Below are 26,130 nucleotides of genomic sequence, written 5' to 3'. Positions count from 1 at the left end.
TCCGGCCACTCCGGCAGAACAGGGCAGTCCGGCCACTCCGGCAGAACAGGGCAGTCCGGCCACTCCGGCAGTTCAGGGCAGTCCGGCCTCTCTGGCGACTGTTGACTGGCGGGCTTGACCAGGATAGGGAGATCCATTGGAGGACTGGTCCGTGGAGGAGACACGGGCTTGACCAGGATAGGGAGACCCACTGGAGTACTGGTCCGTGGAGGAGGCACGGGCTTGACCAGGATAGGAAGACATGCAGGAGGCTTGGTTCTGGGTGTAGGTACAGGATGTGCAGGGCTGGGAAGACATGGAGGAGGCCTGTTTCTGGGCGCAGGCACAGTCTTTACCAGACAACCAGCACGCACCTCAGGACGAGTATGGAGAGCTGCCTCAGGTGACATCATACCCACGACACGCTCATTAGGGCGAATGCCGTACTTTATGCACCACACTAGCAGCTCTCTCATCTCTCTCTCTCCTAATTTTCCCATTAACCCCGTCACAGTCTCTGTCTCATAGCCCTCGCTCACCTCCAATGTCATCCCGACTGGCTCTGGTTCCGACCTCAGCTCCACCGACTGTCCCGTGTGCCCCCCCCCAAAAAAATATTGGGGCTGCCTCTCGCGCTCGTTGCGCTCTCTCTCCTCGTAGTATCGCCTCTCCGCTCTCGCCGCTTCAATCTCCCACTGCGGGAGGCGATAATCCCCAGCCTGAGTCCATGGTCCCTCTCCGTCCAGGATCTGTTCCCATGTCCATTTGTCCATAACGCAGTAGTCCTGCTGCTCCTTCCTCTTCCGCCGCTTGGTCCTGGTTTGGTGGGTAATTCTGTAACGGCTGTCTACGGAAGAAGTGGACCAAAATGCGGCGGAGTTAGGGTTCGTCATTTTTAATGTTACGAACACTATGCAATTAACAAAACAACAAAACTGACAGCCAACACAGTCCTGTCAGGTGCAACAACAGTGACAAGCACAATTACCCACACCCCACAACGGAAACGTAGGCAACTTATGTGTGACTCCCAATCAACCACAACCCTCTACAGCTGTGCTTGATTGGAAGTCACACGGCCAAAATTAAATGAAACAATAAAACACTTACTCCCTTCTGCCACGTCCTGACCCAACTACACCCTCTACTGGTCAGGACGTGACAGATGTTCTCTTGATAAGTGTGAATTAGACCATTTTCTCTCCTGCTAAACACTCAAAACGTAACGGGTACTTTTGGGTGTCAGGGAAAATGTATGGATTAAAAAGTACATACTTTTCTTTAGGAATGTAGTGAAGTAAAAGTAAAGTATAATCTGATTTCCTGATTTATCAAAAACTCAGCCTTATCTTAACCAATCCCTAAGCTTTTTTCAAACTAAGTGAAGAGACGTACCATGGGCCTACACATTGAATTTGGTGTTATTTTCCAAAATGTCCAAGATGGAGGAAAATATATCCTGGCGGACCTTATGGGTTTGATCAGCATGAGGAAAGACATCTACATACAATGGTTCAACTCTCTGGGTCAAACAAGGTGGTGGACATGAGGATTTAAGTGAGACTACGTATAACAGCGCCACCTATAGGTCAATCGGTGCCCGTCCTTTTGACCAAGTTACTCATGGCTTCTAGTTTCTGTGTGCCAAATTACCAATCTATGCTTGAGCTTCGATGTGAACCCCTAATAATAAAATGGCTTGACTGGGCATGCAAGAAGAAAGAGACAAAGAGGAAATGACTCTCTGTGGCCCATCAAAACCTCCACCGCGAACAACTTCAATTTGATAGGTTTTTTCAATCAAGCAGAGAGAGAATTGTCTGAGCCAAGCAGAGAGGTGGGTGGTTTGTAAGTAAACCGACTGAGCCTTTAGCCTAAGGGCTAACACCCTATGCGCTGCTCGATCCCTAGGCGGGATCACAGGTGGAAACATCAAGGGGAAAGCACCTGATATCACAGATTACTGCTTGGATCAAGCCTAGCAGATAAATAGATGCCCAAGCTGCAATGTAAATTCAAATCAAATTTGATTAGTCACATGTGCCGAATACAACAGTGAAATGCTTACTTACGAGTAGAGGTCGACCGATTAATCGGAATGGCCGATTAATTAGGGCCGATTTCAAGTTTTCATAACAATCGGTAATCAGCATTTTGAACACCGATCATGGCCGATTACATTGCACTCCACGAGGAGACTGCGTGGCAGGCTGACTACCTGTTATGCGAGTGCAGCAAGGAGCCAAGGTAAGGTGCTAGCTAGCATTAAACGTATCTTATAAAAAACAATAAATCTTAACATAATCACTAGTTAACTACACATGGTTGATGATATTACTAGTTTATCTAGCTTGTCCTGCGTTGCATATAATCGATGCGGTGCCTGTTAATTTATCATTGAATCATAGCCTACTTCGCCAAACGGGTGATTTAACAAGCGCATTCGCGAAAAAAGCACTGTCGTTGCACCAATGTGTACCTAACCATAAACATCAATGCCTTTCTTAAAATCAATACACAAGTATATATTTTTAAACCTGCATATTTAGTTAATATTGCCTGTTAACATTAATTTCTTTTAACTAGGGAAATTGTGTCACTTCTCTTGCGTTCTGTGCAACAGAGTCAGGGTATATGCAGCAGTTCGGGCCACCTGGCTCGTTGCGAACTGTGTGAAGTCTATTTCTTCCTAACAAAGACAGCCAACTTCGCCAAACGGAGGATGATTTAACAAGAGCATTTGCGAAAAAAGCACAATCGTTGCACGAATGTACCTAATCATAAACATCAATGCCTTTCTTAAAATCAATACACAGAAGTATATTTTTTTAAAACTGCATATTTAGTTAAAATAAATCCAGGTTAGCAGGCAATATTAAACTAGGGAAATTGTATCACTTCTCTTGCGTTCATTGTACGCAGAGTCAGGGTATATGCAACAGTTTGGGCCGCCAGGCCCGTTTGCGAACTAATTTGCCAGAATTTTACGTAATTATGACATCACATTGAAGGTAGTGCAATGTAACAGGAATATTTAGACTTATGGATGCTACTCGTTAGATAAAATACAGAACGGTTCCGTATTTCACTGAAAGAATAAACATTTTGTTTTCAAAATGATAGTTTCCGGATTTGACCATATTAATGACCTATGGCTTGTATTTCTGTGTGTTATTATGTTATAATTAAGTCTATGATTTGATATTTGATAGAGCAGTCTGACTGAGCGGTGGTAGGCAGCAGCATGCTCGTATGCATTCATTCAAACAGCACTTTCGTGCGTTTGCCAGCAGCTCTTCGCTGTGCTTCAAGCATTGAGCTGTTTATGACTTCAAGCCTATCAACTCCCGAGATTAGGCTGGTGTAACCGATGTGAAATGGCTAGCTAGTTAGCGGGGTGCGCGCTAATAGCATTTCGATCGGTGACGTCACTCGCTCTGAGACCTTGAAGTAGTTGTTCCCCTTGCTCTGCAAGGGCCGTGGCTTTTGTGGAGCGATGGGTAACGATGCTTCGAGGGTGGCTGTTGTCGATGTGTTCCTGGTTCGAGCCCAGGTAGGAGCGAGGAGTGGGACAGAAGCTATACTGTCACACTGGCAATACTAAAGTGCCTATAAGAACATCCAATAGTCAAAGGTATATGAAATACAAATTGTATAGAGAGAAATAGTCCTATAATTCCTATAATAACTACAACTTAGAACTTCTTACCTGGGAATATTGAAGACTCATATTAAAAGGAACCATCAGCTTTCTCATGTTCTCATGTTCTGAGCAAGGAACTTAAACGTTAGCTTTTTTACATGGCACATATTGCACTTTTACTTTCTTCTCCAACACTTTGTTTTTGCATAATTTAAACCAAATTGAACATGTTTCATAATTTATTTGAAGCTAAATTGATTTTATTGATGTATTATATTAAGTAAAAATAAAAGTGTTCATTCAGTATTGTTGTAATTGTCATTATTACAAATAAATATATATATTTTTAATTAAAAAAATCGGCCAATTAATCGGTATCGGCCGTTTTCGGTCCTCCAATAATCGGTATCAGTATTGGCGTTAAAAAATCATAATCGGTCGACCTCTACTTACGAGTCCCTAACCAACAATGCAGTTTAAAAAAATATGCATAAGAATAATAAATACAATTAACAAGTAATTAAAAAGCAGCAGTAAAATAACAACAGCGAGACTATATACAGAAGGGTACCGGTACAGAGTCAATGTGCGGGGGCACCGGTTAGTCGCAGTAATATGTACATGTAGGTAGAGTTATTAAAGTGACTATGCATGGATGATAACAACAGAGAGTAGCAGCGGTGTAAAAGAGGGGGGCAATGTCTGGGTAGGAATTTGATTAGATGTTCAGGAGTCAATATTAATAACAATAACGAGGCTATATACAGGGGGTACCGATACCGAGTCAATGTGCGGGGGTACAGGTTAGTCGAGGTAATTTGTACATGTAGGTAGGGTTAAATGGACTATGCATATATAATAAACAGTGAATAGCAACAGTGTAAAATCAAAGGGGGGGAGGGGAGGTGTCAATGTAAATAGTCAAGGTGGCAATTTGATTAATTGTTCAGCAGTTTATGGCTTGGGAGTAGAAGCTGTTAAGGAGCCTTTTGGACGTATACTTGGCACTCCGGTACCGCTTGCCGTGCGGTAGCAGAGAGAACAGTCTGCGACTTGGGTGACTGGAATCTTGGACAATTTTTTGGTCCTTCCTCTGACATTGCCTAGTATTTAGGTCTTGGATGGCAGGAAGCTTGGCCGCAGTGATGTACTGGGCCGTACGCACTACCCTCTGTAGCACCTTATGGTCGGATGCCGAGCAGTTGCCATACCAGGTGATGATGCAACCGGTAAAGATGCTCTTGATGGTGCAGCTGTAGAACTTTTTGAGGAACTGGGGACCAAATCTTTGGGAGAAAAGGCGTTGTCGTGCCCTCTTCACGACTGTCTTGGTGTGTTTGGACACCAAGGAACTTGAAACTCTCGACCCGCTCCACTACAGCCCCATCGATGTGAATGCGGGCGTGTTCGGCCCTCCTTTTTCTGTAGTCCACGATCAGCTCCTTTGCCTTGCTCACGTTGAGGGAGAGGTTGTTATCCTGGCACCACAATGCCAGGTCTCTGACCTCTTCCCTATAGGCTGTCTCATCGTTATCAGTGATCAGGCCTACCACTATTGTGTCGTCAGCAAACTTAATGATGGTGTTGAAGTCGTGCTTGGCCATTCAGTCATGGGTGAACAGTGAGTACAGGAAGGGACTAAGCACGCACCCCTGAGGGGCCCCTGTATTGAGGATCAGCTTGACAGATGTGTTGTTGCCTATCCTTACCACCTGGGTGCGGCCCGTCGAAGTCTAACCTCTATGGGCTAGGTGGGACGCTAGCGTGCCACCCGTGGTGCACTCCATCAACAGCAGGTGCATTTCAAGAGCGGCAAATTTGAATCCAAATAAATGTCAAAATTCAAATTTTTCAAACATACAACTATTTTACACCCTTTGAAAGATAAACATCTCCTTAATCTAACCACGTTTTACGATTTCAAAAAGGTTTTACGGCGAAAGCATAAATTTAGAGTATGTTAGGACAGTACATTTACAAGAGTTGTGTGTAATGTTTTGTCAATTCAAAGACAGGGTCACCAAAACCATAAAACCAGCTAAAATGATGCACTAACCTTTTACAATCTCCATCAGATGACACTCCTAGGACATTATGTTAGACAATGCATGCATTTTTAGTTCTATCAAGTTCATATTTATATCCAAAAACAGCGTTTTACTATGGCATTGATGTTGAGGAAATCGTTTCCCTCCAATAACCGGCAGTCAAGTCAGCACCACTAATTAAATAATTAAAATTACAAAACATTGGTAAAATATTATATTGTCATTTAAAGAATTATAGATTTACATCTCTTGAACGCAATCAACTTGCCAGATTTAAAAATAACCTTACTGGGAAATCACACTTTGCAATAATCTGAGCACTGCGCCCAGAAAAATACGCGTTGCGATACAGACTAGACGTCATGTTGGGGAGATCTAAAATCGAAAATACTATGTAAATAATCCATTACCTTTGATTCTCTTCCTCAGATGTCACTTCCAGGTATCACAGGTCCATAACGAATGTAGTTTTGTTCAAAAAAGCTCATCATTTATGTCCAAAAATCTCCGTCTTGTTAGCACATGATCTAAGCCAGCCGGACTTCTTGTCATGAACGAGGGGAAAAAATATATTTACGTTCGTTCAAACATGTCAAACGTTGTATAGCATAAATCATTAGGGCCTTTTTTAACCAGAACATGAATAATATTCAAGGTGGACGAATGCATACTCTTTTATAACGTATTGGAACGAGGGTACCCAACATGAACTCGCGCGCCAGGTGTCTAATGGGCCATCATCGTTCCATGGCTCTTGTTCGGTCAGATCTCCCTCCAGAAGACTCAAAACACTTTGTAAAGGCTGGTGACATCTAGTGGAAGCAATAGGAAGTGCCAAAATATTCCTCAGCCCCTGTGTTTTTCAATGGGATAGGTTTAAAGGTAATACAACACATCAGGTATCCACTTCCTGTCAGAAAATGTCTCAGGGTTTTGCCTGCCAAATGAGTTCTGTTATACTCACAGACACCATTCAAACAGTTTTAGAAAATTTAGGGTGTTTTCTATCCATATGTAATAAGTATATGCATATTCTAGTTACTGGGTAGGAGTGGTAACCAGATTAAATCGGGTATGTTTTTTTATCCAGCCGTGTCAATACTGCCCCCTAGCCCTAACAGGCTAGGATCCAGTTGCAGAGGGAGGTGTTTAGTCCCAGGGTCCTTAGCTTAGTGATGAGCTTTGTGGGCACTATGGTGTTGAACGCTGAGCTGTAGTCAATGAACATCATTCTCACATAGGTGTTCCTTTTGTCCAGGTGGGAAAGGGCAGTGTGGAGTGCGATTGAGATTTCGTCATCTGTGGATCTGTAGGAGCAGTATGTGAATTGGAGTGGGTCTAGGGTTTCCGGGATGATTGTGTTGATGTGAGCCAAGACCAGCCTTTCAAAGCAATTCATGGTTACCGACGTGAGTGCTATGGGGTGGTTTAGGCAGGTTACCTTCGGTTTCTTGGGTACAGGGACTATGGTGGTCTGCTTGTAGGTATTACAGACTCGGTCAGGGAGAGGTTGAAAATGTCAGTGAAGACGCTTGCCAGTTGATCAGCGCATGCTCTGAGTACACGTCCTGGTAATCTGACTGGCACCGCGGCCTTGTGAATGTTGACCTGTTTAAAGGTCTTGCTCACATCGGCTACGGAGAGCGAGATTACACCGTCGTCCGGATCAGCTGGTGCTCTCATGCATGCTTCAGTGTTGCTTGCCTCGAAGCGAGCATAAAAGGCATTTAGCCCATCTGGTAGGCTCACGTCACTGGGCAGTCTATAATTTTTTTACTCTGGTTGCACATGTGAGATGCTGGAAGAAATTAGGCAAAACGGATTTAAGTTTCTCTGCATTAAAGTTCCAGGCCACTAGGAGCGGCGCTTCTGGAATAGCATTTTATTGTTTGCTTATGGACTTATACAGCTCGTGCGGTCTTAGTGCCAGGAGGGCAGTGGAAGGGGGGCAGTGGGATGGAACACCTCTATCAACGTCAGAACCAACTCTCTCTCACCCAGTCTGGACTCACTCATTGGTTGTCTCGCAGACTTGCACACAAAAATAATACAGTGATGCTGTCTGTTTGATGAGGAAGCTATAAATGGTGTACCAAATATTCTGCTATTGCTGTAACTCCCTAGTAGTTTACAGCCAATATGACTTCCCAATATGACTTCTAAGGCAAACTTCAAATACTATAACATATTGACTGACCTGTAGTTGTAAGTTCAGTAATAAATTGACTTGGCGAAGATCCTCTGTATTTCAATCGAAATGGCAAATGCTGTCTCAAAGAACAATTTTGTACATCCAACAGTACAGTTATAATTCTTGTAAAATATTCACCAGAGCAAGACTGACCTCATGGAGGAGTAGGCTAGTTGGTGAAAGCTTTAGAAGCCTTATCATCTCTACATTAAGAATAGGCCACTCTAGACGGCTGAAACACCACACTGTTAAGAGGCATGAGGTCAAACAAAGACAGATTAACCTTTAGAAAGCCCACACAAGTTTAGCACTTCTCTCACTAACATTAAAGGCAAGGCAACATAATTTCGAATAAAAAATAATGCAGGATTTTATTTACAATAACATGTCTGAGCTAAAAAGAGCATAAAAAGAGCACAATAGCCTATATGTGAAGTCGAACCAGGCTTTAGCACTAGAGAACGTCAACACGGGATCAAGATAATGGTTTAGAAGCCAGTGTCTAATGAATAGTTAATTCCATACCCTTGGACACTAAATGGATGCTGATAACTCTTTTAGGCTTTTAGAGTTAACCAACACACCAGTAAAGCCCTACAAATGTGCTGGCAACAAATGTCTACAGCATGTATATGTTCAAATTTGAATAGCGTGATGGCTCTTGATGTGGCTCCTAGCTAATCTTTCAGTGCATAATTCATTATAAAATAGCTAGTTAGTCTCTCTACCAGGACCGTCTCCCCCATGACAGATATATTAAGACTAAATGTCGTAAACAACATTGATACTGGCCAGTACAAGTTATTTATCACTTTATTGGCATCGGCGGCTATTGCTGCAGCGATGATGAGTAATATGTTCAATCCCTGTTATGTTGTTTGTGGTGTCATCTCCGCTCTGCACAGATTACTGTTATCACTCAAAGCTGTCAATTAGGAGTCTTACACTTACGCAGTAATGTTACAATGGATGTGTTTAAACTCCAAAACAACCCCAATAACAGTGAGAGCGAACAGTACCCACAAAATCAATGGCAGTTCATGTACCTTATTGGGTGAGTCATCATCTGTAGAGTTTGAGATTTGACATAAACCAAGGATTTGTGGCTGACCCCCTAGTAAAGTGCCTTCAGAAAGTATTCATACCCTTTGACGTATTCCACATTTTGTTGTGTTAAAGTCTGATTTCAAAATGTATTAAATATAATTTTTTTCTCTCACCCATCCACATACACAATACCCCATAATGACAGTGAAAACTTGTTTTTATACATTTAGGCAAATGTATTGAAAATGAAATATCTAATTTACATAAGTATTCACACCCCTGAGTCAATAATTTGTAGAAACACCTTTGGCGGCGAGTCATTTGGGGTAAGTGTCTAATTGTTTTGCACACCTGGATTGTATAATATTTGCCCATTGTTCTTAAAAAAATTATTCAAGCTCTGTCAATTTGATTGTTGATCATTGCTAGACAGCCATTTTCATATCTTGCCATAGATTTCCAAGACAATTTAAGTCAAAACCGTAACTAGGCCACTCAGGAACATTCAATGTCATCTTGGTAAGCAACTCCAGTGTAGATTTGTCCTTGTGTTTTAGATTATTGTCCTGCTGAAAGGTGAATGTCTCCCAGTGTCTGTTGGAAAACAGACTGAACCAGGTTTTCCTCTAGGATTTTGCCTGTGCTTATAACTATATTTTGTTTCTTTTTATCCTAAAAAAATTCCCTAGTCCTTGCCAATGACAAGCATACCCATAACATGATGCATCCACCACGATGCTTCAAAATATGAAGAGTGGTACTCAGTGATGTGTTGCGTTGGATTTGCCCCAAACATAAAGCTTTGGTGTGGGGGCTGTGCTTTGGCAAAGTGGGTGGGGTTAAATCCTACCTGTTTGGCCCTGTCCGGGGGTTTCATCGGATGGGGCCAAAGTGTCTCCTGACCCCTCCTGTCTCAGCCTCCAGTATTTATGCTGCAGTAGTTTATGTGTCGGGTGGCTAGGGTCAGTCTGTCACATCTGGAGTATTTCTCTTGTCTTTTCCGGTGTCCTGTGTGAATTTAAATATGCTCTCTCTAATTCTCTCTTTCTCTCTCTCGGAGGACCTGAGCCCTGGGACCATGCCTCAGGACTACCTGGCTTGATGACTCCTTGCTGTCCCCAGTTCACCTGGCCGTGCTGCTGCTCCAGTTCCAACTGTTCTGCCTGCGGCTATGGAACCCTGACCTGTTCACCGGACGTGCTACCTGTCCCAGACCTGCTGTCCCAGACCTGCTGTTTTCAACTCTCTAGAGACAGCAAGAGCGGTAGAGATACTCTCAAAGATCGGCTATGAAAAAGCCAACTGACACTTACTCTTGTGTTACTGACTTGTTGCACCCTTGACAACTACTATGATTATTATTATTTGACCATGCTGGTCATTTATGAACATTTGAACATCTAGGCCATGTGCTGTTATAATCTCCACCCGGCACAGCCAGAAGAGGACTGGCCACCCCTCATAGCCTGGTTCCTCTCTAGGTTTCTTCCAAGTTTTGGCCTTTCTAGGGAGTTTTTCCTAGCCACCATGCTTCTACACCTGCATTGCTTGCTGTTTGGGGTTTTAGGCTGGGTTTCTGTACAGCACTTTGAGATATCAGCTGATGTAAGAAGGGCTATATAAATACATTTGATTTGATTTGATTTGAACTACAATGATCCATCCTCAGTTTTCTCATATCACAACCATTAAACTCACCATTGGTCTCTTGGTAAAATCCCTGAGCAGTTTCCTTCCTCAACTGAGTTAGGAAGGACGCTTGTATCTTTGTAATGACTGGGTATATTGATACACCATCCAAAGCCTAATTAACAACTTCACCATGCTTTACCATCAAAGGATATTCAGCAGTTTTGTATATATACATATATTTTTATATACTGTATCTACCAATTGGCCCTTCTTTGCAAGGCATTGAAAGACCCGTTCTTTGTGCTTGAATCTCTTGTTTGAAATTCACTACTCCATTGATGGACCTTACAGATAATTGTATCATGTTAATCACTATTACTGAACACGGAATCAGTCCATGCAACTTATTATGTGATTTGTTAAACACATTTTTACTCCAGAACTTATTCAGGCTTGGCATAACAAGGGGTTGAATATTTATCGACTCAAGATATTTCAGCTTGACATTTTTTATACATTTCTAAAATGTTCTACAAACAAAATTCCAATTTGACATTATGGGGTATAGATGTGGTAAAAAGGTCAATGGAACTCGACCAAAACAATGGAAATACCATGGAAACTCGTGAGGGAAGGATGCCGTGGGGGAAAGATCCCGAATCTCCAAATTGCCCCCACCAAAATAACCTACATTTAGGCTATTGTTTATGTGTGTATTTCACACTATGTTGAGGTGAAAATCGGAGTATAATGCTTGTATGGATGTCAACCCCCATACATGTTCATATCATCGTCACCAATCAACTCCACTACAGTTAAAAACAACTTTGACTACCACCACTGATTTATCTATGCTAATATAGCTATGCTACCAGCTTACACTGACGGGAGTTAGAATTTAGCAGTCATTTCTTCTAAACCTGAAAAGGGACTACTTCTAAATCAAAAACAGCCAAATACATGTATCTCCAAATCAGACGTTAGTAACAACATTGTGGGCCTGTTATAATACATAAATCATGACGGATTTGACTAATATCCACTTTGTTAGGTCAGTTTGTTGAATGTGCGCCAATCCGTCGTCCTTCTTCTAGCCCCCACGGCCTGCGTTCCCCATTGACCTCTTTACCACATCTATTGCGTATAGATCAGTGACACAAAATTTCAATTTAATCAATTTTATATTCAGGCTTTAACAACAACATTTGGAAAAAGTAAAGGGGTGTGAATACTTTCTGAAGGCACAGTAGATTACAAAGTACTCATTAGTGAATTGTTTACATTATGTTAAAGAGCAAAAGCAAATCCAGAGCAGCAGTGAGAGATGGTTAAGTAGTAGGTTAGATATTTAGAGTATAGCCCTTAAGCAATAGTACTCCACTGTTAAATTGTTTTTGTCAACACAGCTGGGGGAATGCGGATGTGAAATAAAAATATAAACTCCAGATGTGAATAACTTTGTTATTTCTGTCTTTATATTATTATTTTTCATGTTACTATTTCATTATTACTCAATAATGAGCAGTTGTCAGACAGAGAAATGTGTTAACAGCTGTTATGAAGAAGATGTCCAAAATGTGGCGTTTTAAAAGGGAAAACATTGGGTAGGATTCTAGCCTAGCACTAGCCTCTACCTGCTCTGCTCCGCTCCAAGGCCCTAGTGCATACCACCACACAGCCCTCATGGCCTCATCAAATATGCATAAGACATGGTACACTTGATAACATTGGGCAAAAGTGTAGCATTGGAGCATTTCCAGCACTAATGTAGTAAGCACTGGCTTCTCTTTAGCTTGACACCTCAAAAACATACAAACAATGCAGTGCTATATCGTTTACATCGTCATGACAAAGTATACTGAACAGAAATATAAACGCAACATGTAAAGTGTTGGTCCCGTTTTCTATGAGCTGAAATAAAATAAGCTGATTAAACAGCATGATCATTACACAGGTGCATCTTGTGCTGGGGACAATAAAAGGCCACTCTATAATGTGCAGTTTTGTCACACTATGCCACAGATGTCTCAAGTTTTGAGGGAGCATGCAATTGGCATGCTGACTGCAGCAATGTCCAACAGAGCTATTGTCAGAGAATTGAATGTTCATTTCACGACCATAAGCCCCTCCAACGTCGTTTTAGAGAATTTGAATGTACGTCCAACCGGCCTCACAACTGCAGATCACACGTAACCACGCCAGCCCTGGACCGCCACATCCGGCTTCTTCACCTGCGGGATCATCTGAGGTGGGGGGGAGGGGGGCCTGGCTGCCCAGTCGGTGGACCTGGCTCCCATGTGGGTGGGCCTATGCCCTCCCAGGCCCACCCATGGCTGGGCCCCCATGTGAAATCCATAGATTAGGGCTTAATGAATTTATTTCATTATATATATATATATATATATATATATATATATATATATATATATATATATATATATATATATATATATATATATATATATTTCGCTTAGATGTGCTAAATCTAAACAGTGTACCAAATTATTCAACTCAGTTTCTCCAAGTACCATCTCGCAATGCGCCATGTGCGTCTGTGGGAAAGGGCAGTTGTTGCCATAGCAACATACTCTGCACTCTCTCTGGGCAGAGGACGGACTATAAATTTCACTCGGTGAGATAGACTCCTAAATTGATCGCGATTTTACAGCTGGCTAGCTAGCTACTTCACATGCTGATATTGACTTTGGTGTTCTTGTGTGTAGCTACGTTTGCTAGCTCGCTACCAAGCTAGCCAGCCAGCCTAGAGAGAGCATTGCATTGTGGGGTTTGTAGTCGACTTGAGCTGCAACAGATTTCCACAACTATTTTCACGTTGCTACCAACCTTGTTATAACGGCAAAATGAAACATTTGTTCACAAAAAAACATTGTTTTCGCATATTACTGTTATTTAACACTGTTAATCATACGAATTTGTGATTTGGTGTGTATTATCACTTTAAAACCACTCTCAGAGGGTGTGTCAGTGGGAGTTGAATGGCTCACATACATAATCCATGTCTCAATTGTCTCAAGGATTAAAAATCCTTCTTTAACCTGTCTCCTCACCTTCATCTACACTGATTGAAGAGGATTTAACAAGTGACATCAATAAGGGATCATAGCTTTCACCTGGATTCACCTGGTCAGTCTGTCAGGGAAAGAGCAGGTGTTCCTAATGTTGTGTATACTCAGTGTAAGCACCCACCTAATTATTTGATTAGAAAAAAAGAATAACTAACGTTGTGCCATATGCCAGTTTCCAACAAACAAGTCCTCATGCATGTACGAGGGGCATTACTCATGGTTAATGTATACTGTATGCTCAGTGAGGGAGGGACATGTAATGATGGCTGGATTTATGTCCTGGTGCGACCTGTAGGTATGTACTTCACAGAATCTGGTTTTACGTTGATAGGAGTGCCGAGGTCATTTCTCTCACATGATCTGTGCAGTAAAATAGGGAGCATGTAATGTATGTGTCGTGTGACATTGAGGACTGATTCTCATGTTCATAGCATAGTGAAGATAATAGCAATTCTGTAATGTATTGTATTAATTAACTTCATAATGCAGTGTAATTGAACAAATAAATCACATGTACGCCCGCTCAGAAAGGCTAGCTGTACTCACAGCACTTTCCACACAATGATTTTCACAATTGCCTATATCATTCAAAATGTGTCGGCAGGAGTAATGCCTAAACATAGCCCTGGTTGTCCTGTAAAAAGGCCATGACATGCTGTGTAGAAAACCCACTGATGAGTTGCTCCCTTGATAACACAGCCACTGCTGCCTGTCACCCGTGTATGTACACGCTGTTTTGGTAACACATCAAAACACACTCACTGCAGAGGAGATCTGGGTCACCCAAAATAGTGTGACAACACAACACTGAGCTTGGTGACATGTCCATTGTCAAAACCCTGAGTAGATGCAATAGAAATGTTCATTGTCCACATGCTTCTGCTTACTTGCTTATTCTAAGATACTATGTAGATTTAGGCCTATTTATAGATTTATGTTGAAAATGTATTACACCATTATGCAGATAATTGCCACCTGATAAGGGTGTAAATGGAATAGAATAAAATAGAAGCTGTCGGCCTACAAAATGTGCAAAGTACAACATGTTCAAAATGCAAAGGAGGCATGGGCATATTCTAATGCAGCGTTTACCAAACTAGGGGTCGCCTGATTTGAAAATGGGGTCGCGAGAGAACTCAAATAAAATAGATACAATTGCGCTTGGTTCATAGAACCGGGGTTATGTCAGTAACCTCCGGTATCCGATAGATGCGGTTGTAACAAATGTGGCTCTATTTTTTGAACCGTTTAAAGTACAAAATAATATGACACCATCACTGAAAGACTCACAGAAACATGCATGTCCCTCTACAATACCCACAAGCCTCATCAGAACAGAGTGGACAAGACCAGGCACTAAATCGGACTGGGGGGAAAAGAACATAATCAATGACGACGTTCTTTTCTACACAGAAGATCATACAAAATTATTGAACTTCCCAATACCTTTCTGATGCATTTTACTCACTTCAAGAGATACTTCCTACAGATTGAAATACTGATTGTAATAGACCGTCTTAGGCCCAATTAAAAAAGTAAACATTGGCCGTTGATTACATCACTTTTTTCAAATGGTGGGGTCACATTTTTTTTTATATCACAGTGGGGTTGTGGGCCAAAAATGTTTGGAAACGTCTGTTCTAATGAATAACACATTGCACCTTGTCTGTTATATCAATGTAATAGCATTCCTCAATTTAAACTGTGATATGCCATCAGCACATTTCTAAAAAGCTGTTTTTGCTTGGTCATAATGGAGTATTGTGTGTAGATTGATGAGGGAAAAAATCTATTTAATCCATTTTAGAATAAGGCTGCAACGTACTTTCCAAATGCACTGTATATGCATTATACACATATGCACTATACATCAGCATTCAGAATACATACAGGCATACAAAAAGAAACATTATTAAAAGCAATGCCTTGCAAGGAGACATCACATTAACAAAACAATTTCAAGGATATATAATAAAACTAATGCTCCAATTAGCATGGGTTTTTGTTTAATGTAACATTACACAGTCGGCACAAGACATATTTCAGTCCCAGGGAGTCATACAAGGAGTCAAAGGTGTTTCTTGTCAAATGACTACGAGACTAAAGACCAGATAAACAGAGACAGTGCGGGGTGTGAAGGGCAAGCTGTGGGTCACTGCCCTCTTGTCTGGAATCTCATCTTGCTCATGCCAACCACTCTGGGGTGGGAACATCCCTCACCTTCTGACTGGCACAAACACTCCTCTGTGCTGCTCCCCTGGGGGAAAGTTAGGCCTGCTTTATACAGTATAGGAGCTGTAAACAAACAGCTCGCTCATTAGCCAGAATTAGGTGACCGCCTATGGCGGCAGATTGACGAAGGGGGCATTTTCTGAGCTAAACTGACCAAGACGCACCTCCAACAACAACACATAAAACCTCACATAATTCTTCCCAAAAACAATGACAATTTCTCTCAACCAGTGGCATATGGGATGATTTTTAGGTGAGCGCTGATGACGCCCTTTGATAAGCAGTGGCCACTTTGTCAAAAGCAGGGGCGCAAAATATTCCCAGCGCTCCTCTCCAGGATGCTGTTGGAGAGATGTATCTCTGTAGTGCTCCAACAACGTTCCGTCCAAAAGAATTATCTAACACAAATCATGTAGCAGATATAGGATATGGTAGAAAGCGTATGTGGCCTTTTCTGTAGCCTAAAGGCTGGAGATAAAATGTATGACAATGTAATGAGACAGACACGTTTTACATCATGCTGTCACGTCCTGACCAGTAAAAGGGGTTATTTGTTATTGTAGTTTGGTCAGGGCGTGGCAGGGGATGTTTGTTTTGTGTGTTTCGGGGTTTTTGATTTATGTTCTATATTTTCTATTTGTATGTTTATTCTAGTTTTCTATTTCTATGTTGTGTTTTTCAATGACCTCCAATTAGAGGCAGCTGGTTGTCGTTGTCTCTAATTGGAGGCCATATTTAAGTGTGTTCGTTTTTCACTTGTGTTTGTGGGTGGTAGTTTCCAGTATAGTCTGTGCACCTTATTGGACTGTTTTCGTCGTTTGTTTTGTTTAAGTGTTTTTCCTTCAATAAATAAGAAGATGATAAATATACCCACTGCATTTTGGTCCACTCCTTACGACGAACGTGACACATGCAGGTTTCTCCGATCAAATAGCCTAACTTAAATGGCGCTCAATCAAAAAAAATGCGCTGTCATGTTAACAAACAATGCCTAAAACTGGACAGGTCAAAGTAAAATGGACAATATGGAATGAACAGTCACAACTGCTGTTGTAAATGGACAATCATAACTGTCATCTGTAAATTAAGTGAAAAAGAAAATACTTCTAAATTTCCTGCTGTGTAAACACACCGCAAATAGGCATGCGATAACTCCTGATAAGTTGGGTAGCTGATATTAAGAGCTTAAATACCCAAATTGTCACAGGAATCAGGAATAATAAAGGCAACGCAATCGCCTGTTTTACAAACGGTGGGCCTACCACATGGATGGGCATTCACAAAATTCCGTTGTAGTCCGACATGGTAGGCTACAACCCAGTAAGCACGAGACGTGTTTGGTGCTTTACAAATGGCAGGCTTACCACCTAGATGGGCATTCATAAAATACAATTTCAGGCAACACTGTAGGCTACACCTCAGTAAGCACGGCCCGAGCCGACACCTTTTGGACGTCTTTTGTTGGTGCAGTTCCGGACCAGCCTTGATTTACACATCCACGGACATTGGATTTTGGTCCGGACCAAATGTGAACCAAACATCGGCTGTGAACCAATCATAGACGCCGATGTTTGGTTCAGATTTTGTCTGGTGAGACCAGGCTTGATTTGGCACAAACATAGACATCTATAAATGATTTATTTTCAACTTTCATTCAAAACCTAAAGTGAACTTAACTTCAACTTCCGGTAAATACATCTTTTAGATGGCTTTTCAACATCATTTTGCTTACTGGGAACGATTCTAGTTTTGCAGTGGCATTTTTTGGTCTCGCCTATGTCGGCAGAACGGCAAGGACCGGCCCTGAGAACAAAATACATTCCAGAAATTACCTGGCACTATTTCTAGGAAGCAAACGTGTGTGAATACTTGGGCTTGAGATATTACTTTGGGATGGACAGATATGGAAATTATAAGCTGGTATTGATAACCAATATTGTCTTCTTGGCCATTATGGCCAATGCACTGATTCAGAAAATTTGTAAACAAATAATTATCTTTCACCTGCACCCATACAGAATAACACAGAGGGGTAAAACAAAAACAAAAGTGGTGCAATTGAAGGGGAAGAACTATTGATAATGCATGTTGTGTAACATCACAAACAGAGATGTTCTCACAGCTGGAGGACTGGAGATGATCCCCGATATCAGAATTCACACTCACACCCGATTACCATCAACACCGTGTAGCACTGAGCACACGCACAGTTCAGCCTGTTGACTCTTGTCAGAAGCACTGCACGTTTCACATTTCAACAAATGGAAAACGGACTGACACTCTTGTCAAGGAAGGTCTGTCGTGCTTCTACTAAGAAATCCGGATAAAAAAATAATTCAGGCTACATGCCAAATATTCATATCAAATATTTGACTAGTGAACTAAGCTATTTATACATCATTCAAGCTCTAACACTGTAGTGCAATGATCCTATGATGTTCTCCCACCAAGGTTCTCATAATAATACAGTACTGTTCAGTACTGCTGGATTTGACTCACGGGACATTACATTAATCTACAATGACAGAGAAGCTGACAGCAGGATTCCACAGAACTCTGTACAAGCGGGTATCACATTACCACTGTGCTTCCTTTCATGTGATAGGTCTACACTCTGAAGAGCACTGGTTATGACATTCTTATCATATATTATATGACATTGTAAGCATTTCTTTCATACTTTTGTTGAGATTGCCATCTTCACCAGAATGTAGCCAAGTCTATTTTGGCCATGCTCCAGAGTTGCTAAGCTCTAAAGTCTCCACCATCAAATATAGACTTGCCTTGCCTCACTCTCTGCTTCTTCAGATCCACAAAGCCCCCCCAAAAATTAACTGCTTGGGTGGAAGGAAGGTTTCATTGGGACAGCCTAGGAGTCACCGTAGGTTTTGGGCCATCTCAGACATAATTCTCTGGTTTTTGCCTTAATAACTGGCTATATTGTTATAATGAGCACAAAGGGTTTTGTTACAAACCATTTCACATCAAGAACTATCATTGTATGTATATTGTGCCATGCCGTCATTAATCATTTGGGGGGAAAAGTGCTTTGCAATGCAATGCAATTGATGATTACTCCTATCTGCATTGATCCATAGTAATCTAATTTTAAAGTGTACCTCTCGCTTTCGGACTGTTAATTAATCAATGTACGCAAGGACACATCCTTTGAGATTTTGAAAGAAACTCACAATTTACAGCTCTGAATAGCCTGTTTTGCTTTTTACAAAACACCAAGAGCGAAACACCAAGAGCGAAACAATCTTCTCTAACTGCACCTTTGTTGCTCATGCCTGGCTGTTGCCATGGCAACAAATCTCAACATTGAATGTTGTATCAAAATTTCAATTGCAGTCCTCCTAGGAACAAAGCACTGGTTTATTCTATTTCATCAATTTAAACTTCAAAACGTGCAAGGTCAGTTGCTCAAGTATTCTTTGATGAATGAGAGACAGAGTCGTAAATCCAGTGACGCTTCAGATAAGTCAAACAAAGGACCAGATTCTGTGAAGATATGTGGCTATCCAGTTGTGTAAGAAACAAGTGGCAAGTCCATTAAGTGAATGGCACTGCTATACCCCCAGGGCCGGTTTAAAGCTAGATGCTTACCGGGGATGAAGCCCCTGGGTCCAGGCCTGTGAGGGGCCCAAAAGGCAGCAAGAAATGAGTAAAATAACAGAATTAAGGAAATATATACTGTATATATTATATATACAGTATATATTATATGTAGTATATATTTTATATGTTTTTTCACTGCAACCGCCAACCATAGGAAAACTCAGGAGCCCGCTCTCAATGAGTGTAGACAGCCTGCCGCTCTGCTAATCATCAGATGGGGGGATGAGAGGAGGTAGGGGGCCCACGTGTCATGCCTTGATTGGGTAATTGATTAAAAAAATGAAGCAAAAACTGCATAATAAATAAATGTGACTGGTCAATTGTGTGATTCAGGGGCTCTCAATGTTCAAAATACACCAGAGAGCATAATTTAGCCACAGAGGATCAATAGCTTAGAAAAAATTATTGTGGATTAAGTTTGATCACAAGCACATACAGTGAGGGAAAAAAGTATTTGATCCCCTGCTGATTTTGTACGTTTGCCCACTGACAAAGAAATGATCAGTCTATAATTTTAATGGTAGGTTTATTTGAACAGTGAGAGACAGAATAACAACAAAAAAATCAAGTAAAACGCATGTCAAAAATGTTATAAATTGATTTGCATTTTAACGAGGGAAATAAGTATTTAACCCCCTCTCAATCAGAAAGATTTCTGGCTCCCAGGTGTCTTCTTTACAGTTAACGAGCTGAGATTAGGAGCACACTCTTAAAGGGAGTGCTCCTAATCTCAGTTTGTTACCTGTATAAAAGATACCTGTCCACAGAAGCAATCAATCAATCAGATTCCAAACTCTCCACCATGGCCAAGACCAAAGAGCTCTCCAAGGATGTCAGGGACAAGATTGTAGACCTACACAAGGCTGCAATGGGCTACAAGACCATCGCCAAGCAGCTTGGTGAGAAGGTGACAACAGTTGGTGCGATTATTCGCAAATGGAAGAAACACAAAAGAACTGTCAATCTCCCTTGGCCTGGGGCTCCATGCAAGATCTCACCTCGTGGAGTTGCAATGATCATGAGAACGGTGAGGAATCAGCCCAGAACTACACGGGAGGATCTTGTCAATGATCTCAAGGCAGCTGGGACCATAGTCACCAAGAAAACAATTGGTAACGCACTACGCCGTGAAGGACTGAAATCCTGCAGCGCCCGCAAGGTCCCCCTGCTCAAGAATACATGCCCGTCTGAAGTTTGCCAATGAACATCTGAATGATTCAGAGGACAACTGGGTGAAAGTGTTGTGGTCAGATGAGACCAAAATGGAGCTCTTTGGCATCAACTCAACTCGCCGTGTTTGGAGGAGGAGGAAGGCTGCCTATGACCCCAAGAACACCATCCCCACCGTCAAACATGGAGGTGGAAACATTATGCTTTGGGGGTGTTTTTCTGCTAAGGGGACAGGACAACTTCACCGCATCAAAGGGACGATGGACGGGGCCATGTACCGTCAAATCTTGGGGGAGAACCTCCTTCCCTCAGCCAGGGCTGGGTATTCCAGCATGACAATGACCCAAAACACACGGCCAAGGCAACAAAGGAGTGGCTCAAAAAGAAGCACATTAAGGTCCTGGAGTGGCCTAGCCAGTCTCCAGACCTTAATCCCATGAAAAATCTGTGGAGGGAGCTGAAGGTTCGAGTTGCCAAACATCAGCCTCGAAACCTTAATGACTTGGAGAAGATCTGCAAAGAGGAGTGGGACAAAATCCCTCCTGAGATGTGTGCAAACCTGGTGGCCAACTACAAGAAACGTCTGACCTCTGTGATTGCCAACAAGGGTTTTGCCACCAAGTGTTAAGTCATGTTTTGCAGAGGGGTTAAATACTTATTTCCCTCATTAAAATGCAAATCATTTTATAACATTTTTGACATGCGTTTTTCAGGATTTTTTTGTTGTTATTCTGTCTCTCACTGTTCAAATAAACCTACCATTAAAATGATAGAGTGATCATTTCTTTGTCAGTGGGCAAACGTACAAAATCAGCAGGGGATCAAATACTTTTTTCCCTCACTGTACAGGTATCTGCCAAAATTAAGGAAACACCAACATAGTGTGTCTTAAAAGGGTGTTGCGCCACCACCAGCTACCAGAACAGCTTCAATGTTCCTTGGCATAGATTCTACAAGCGGACCTAAGCCTATGAAAAAAACTAAAACAAAGGGCCTATGATTTCTTAAAATCAGGCCCTGGTCACCCCTCACCTGCTTTGACCACCCTGAGGGGGCTCTCAGGCTATGGACCACAATCATTGGAATGCACGAAGGCCACTTGCCTCAAAAGCTCCAGACAACAGCATCCGTCCAGCAAGGTTCTCCATCAAGTGTAATCCTAAGGGGAAGCCATGCATTGTGAATGATAAGAGATTTCAAATTGGGACTGTTGCCATCAGATTGAATAGGTTAATGAGTACTCGTGTAAACAACTTGGTGGTGTTGCAACACAAAAAATAAATGAGTTACATATGAGGAGCTAAAATGATTTGAGAGCAAATGTGAGAGCAAGTTCCAGGATCATAAATAGTATTGGTGTGTTGGCAGCCTACAGATAGCCTATGCTTACCTTTTTTACAGGGAGCCCGTGTACACTTAAACTGATAAATGTAGGCGCACACAAAGACATTTTGGACCACAATGAAAAATATTTGAGGTAACAAGATGTTTTCTTTGTAGTAGTGGTGCAAGCATGGCGGTCATGAATAGTGGGGCAAGTGGGGCTCCTGAGTGGCGCAGCGGTCTAAGACACTGCATCTCAGTGCTAGAGGTGTCACTACAGACCCTGGTTCAATCCTGGGCTGTATCACAACTGGCTGTGATTGAGAGTCCCATAGGGTGGCGCGCAACTGGCCCATGGTCTTTCGGGGTAGGCAGTCATTGTAAAATAAGAATTTGTTCTTAACTGACTTGCCTAGTAAAATAATAACTTGTGCTCAGTGTATTCTCCATAGCACTTAGGGGCTGTGGTAGTGAAGTAATCATTGCAAAAATTATGATATGGGTGATTCTTTTTTTTTGTAGGCACACTGGTGCGCCTACATTTTGAATCCAGGTCACACAGCAACACATTTAGGTGCATATGCAAGTAAAATGGTAGCACTGTAGAGCCCTGCCACATTGCTAGAGTGCACAAACTAAAATCAAGTAGTGCTCAACATATTATTCCTGAATAGTTTGTGATCAGGCGGGATATAATTAGTGTGAGACTTGTGTGGATAGAATTCATCTATGATCAGTTTGGCCCTACAAACCCTATCACATCAATGCACAAAATGACACAGTGGGTAAATGTTACATGGACAACTAAGATGAGGAACAATTGCAATGATGTGACAACCAGATTCTGATCAAGAGATAGTGATATCTATTTGTGTAGCCTATAATTTCAGCATATTCAGCAAACAATGTTATATGGTTACATATACAGTATCAATCAAAAGTTTGGACACACCTACTCATTCAAGGGTTATTCTTTATTTTTACTATTTTCTACATTGTAGAATAATAGTGAAGACATCAAAACTATGAAATAACAGATATGGAATCATGTAGTAACCAAAAAAGTGTTAAACAAATCAAAATATATTTTATGTTTTAGATTCTTAAAAGTAGCCACCCTTTGTTGTGATGACATCTTAGCATATTATTGGCATTCTCTCAAGCAGCTTCATGAGGAATGTTTTTCCAACACTATGAAGGAGTTCCCACATATGCTGAGCACTTGTTGGCTGCTTTTCCTTCAGTCTGTGGTCCAACTCATCCCAAATAATCTCAATTGGGTTGAGGTCGGGTGATTGTGGAGGCCAGGTCATCTGATGCAGCAACATTACTCTCCTTCTTGGTCAAATAGCCCTAACACAGCCTGGAGGTGTGTTTTGGGTCAATATCCTGTTGAAAAACAAATGGTAGTCCCACTACACGCAAACCAGATGGGATGGCGTATCGCTGCTGAATGCTGTGGTAGCCATGCTGGTTAAGTGTGCCTTGAATTCTAAATAAATCACTGACAGTGTCACCAGCAAAGCACCACAAGTCTAATGTCCATCGCTCGTGTTTCTTGGCCCAAGCAAGTCTCTTCTTCGTATTGGTATCCTTAGTAGTGATTTCTTTGCAGCAATTCGACCATGAAGGCCTGATTCACAGTCTCCTCTGAACAGTTGATGTTGAGATGTGTCTGTTACTTGAACTCTATGAAGCATTTATTTGAGCTGCAATCTGAGGTGCAGTTAACTCTAATGAACTTATCCTCTGCAGCAGAGGTAACTCTGGGTCTTCATTTCCTATGGCGGTCCTCATGAGAGCCAGTTTCATCAGCTTGATGGTTTTTGTGACTGCACTCAAAGTTCTCAACATTTTTCAGATTGACTGACCTTCATGTCTTTGAGTAATGATGGACTGTCGTTTCTCTTGGCTTATTTGAGCTGTTCTTGCCATAATATGGACCTGGTCTTTTTCCAAATAAGGCTATCTTCTGTATTAGAGGTCGACCGATTGTGATTTTTTTTTTAAATTTCGCCGATACCGATACCGATTATTGGAGGGCCAAAAACCCCGCTGCCGATTGATCGGCCGATTTTCTTTATTTATTTGTAATAATGACAATTACAACAATACTGAATGAACACTTATTTTAACTTAATATAATACATCAATAAAATCAATTTAGCCTCAAATAAATAATGAAACATGTTCAATTTGGTTTAAATAATGCAAAAACAAAGTGTTGGAGAAGAAAGTAAAAGTGCAATATGTGCCATGTAAGAAAGCTAACGTTTAAGTTCCTTGCTCAGAACAGGAGAACATATGAAAGTTGGTGGTTCCTTTTAACATGAGTCTTCAATATTCCCAGGTAAGAAGTTTTAGGTTGTAGTTATTATAGGAATTATAGGACTATTTCTCTCTATACCATTTGTATTTCATATACCTTTGACTATTGGATGTTCTTATAGGCACTTTAGTATTGCCAGTGTAACAGTACAGCTTCCGTCCCTCTCCTCGCTCCTACCTGGGCTCGAACCAGGAACACATCGACAACAGCCACCCTCGAAGCAGCGTTACCCATGCAGAGCAAGGGGAAAAACTACCCCAAGTCTCAGAGCGAGTGACGTTTGAAACGCTATTAGCGCGCACCCGGCTAACTAGCTAGCCATTTCACATCGGTTACACCAGCCTCATCTTGGGAGTTGACAGGCTTGAAGTCATAAACAGCGCAATGCATTGCGAAGCGCGGCTGGCAAATGCACAAAAGTGCTGTTTGAATGAACGCTTACCAGCCTGCTGCTGCCTACCACCGCTCAGTCTGACTGCTCTATCAAATCATAGACTTAATTATAGCATAATAACACACAGAAATATGAGCCTTAGGTCATTAATATGGTAGAATCCGGAAACTATAATCTCGAAAACAAAACGTTTTTTTCTTTCAGGGAAATACGGAACCGTTCCGAATTTTATATAACTGGTGGCATCCCTAAATCTAAATATTCCTGTTACATTGAACAACCTTCAATGTTATGTCATAATTATGTAAAATTCTGGCAAATTTGTTTGCAAAGAGCCAGGCGGCCCAAACTGTTGCATATACCCTGACTGTGTGCAATGAACGCAAAATGACACAATTTCACCTGGTTAATATTGCCTGCTAACCAGGTTTAAAAATATAAACTTCTGTGTATTGATTTTAAGAAAGGCATTGATGTTTATGGTTAGGTACAGTCGTGCAACGATTGTGCTTTTTTCGCAAATGCGCTTTTGTTAAATCATCCCCCGTTTGGCGAAGTCGGCTGTCTTTGTTAGGAAGAAATAGTCTTCACAGTTCGCAATGAGCCAGGCGGCCCAAACTGCTGCATTTACCCTGACTCTGTTTGCAAGAGAAGTGACACATTTTCCCGAGTTAAAAGAAATTCATGTTAGCAGGCAATATTAACTAAATATGCAGGTTTAAAAATATATACCGTAATTTCCGGACTATTAAGCTCACCTGAATATAAGCCGCACCCACTGAATTTAAAAATTGTTATTAATTTGAACATAAATAAGCCGCACATGTCTATAAGCCGCAGGTGCCTACCGGTACATTGAAACAAATGAACTTTACACAGGCTTTAACGAAACACGGCTTGTAACAAAAATAAATAGGCTTTAACGAAACACGGCTTGTAACAAAAATAAATAGGCTTTAACGAAGCACGGCTTGTAACAAAAATAAATAGGCTTTAACGAAACACGGCTTGTAACAAAAATAAATAGGCTTTAACAAAACACGGCTTGTAACAAAAATAAAAAGGCTTTAACAAAGCAAGGATTGTAACAAAAATAAATAGGCTTCAACGAAACACGGCTTGTAACAAAAATAAATAGGCTTTAACAAAACACGGCTTGTAACAAAAAATAAAACATTTGCAGTAAACAGTAGCCTACCAAGAAAGTCATTGGTCACTATCTTCCTCCTCCTGTGCACTGAAACCATCTCCTTCGGTGTCGGAGTTGAATAGCCTCAGAATTGCTTCATCCGATATTGGATCGTTTTCATTGTCGCTCTCGTCACTTTCATCCGGAGGCAAATCCCCCGCTGAGCCCTCTTCAACACGCAGCAGTCCAGCCTTTCGAAACCCGTTGATGATAGTGGATTTTTTGACAATGCTTTACGCTGTCAGG

At 41.5% G+C, this 26,130-nt stretch overlaps 1 protein-coding gene across 1 annotated transcript in view; it reads right to left on the bottom strand.

Moving 5' to 3' along the window:
* LOC106569086 (beta-1,4-galactosyltransferase 2) overlaps nt 1-26,130 on the bottom strand; it is a 140,952-nt gene that overhangs the window by 111,989 nt on the left and 2,833 nt on the right. The window lies entirely within an intron of this gene.

Source organism: Salmo salar, chromosome 14, assembly GCF_965601325.2.
Source record: "Salmo salar chromosome 14, fSalSal1, whole genome shotgun sequence".
NCBI lineage: Eukaryota > Metazoa > Chordata > Actinopteri > Salmoniformes > Salmonidae > Salmo > Salmo salar.
This window is presented reverse-complemented; position numbering and strand designations above follow the sequence as displayed.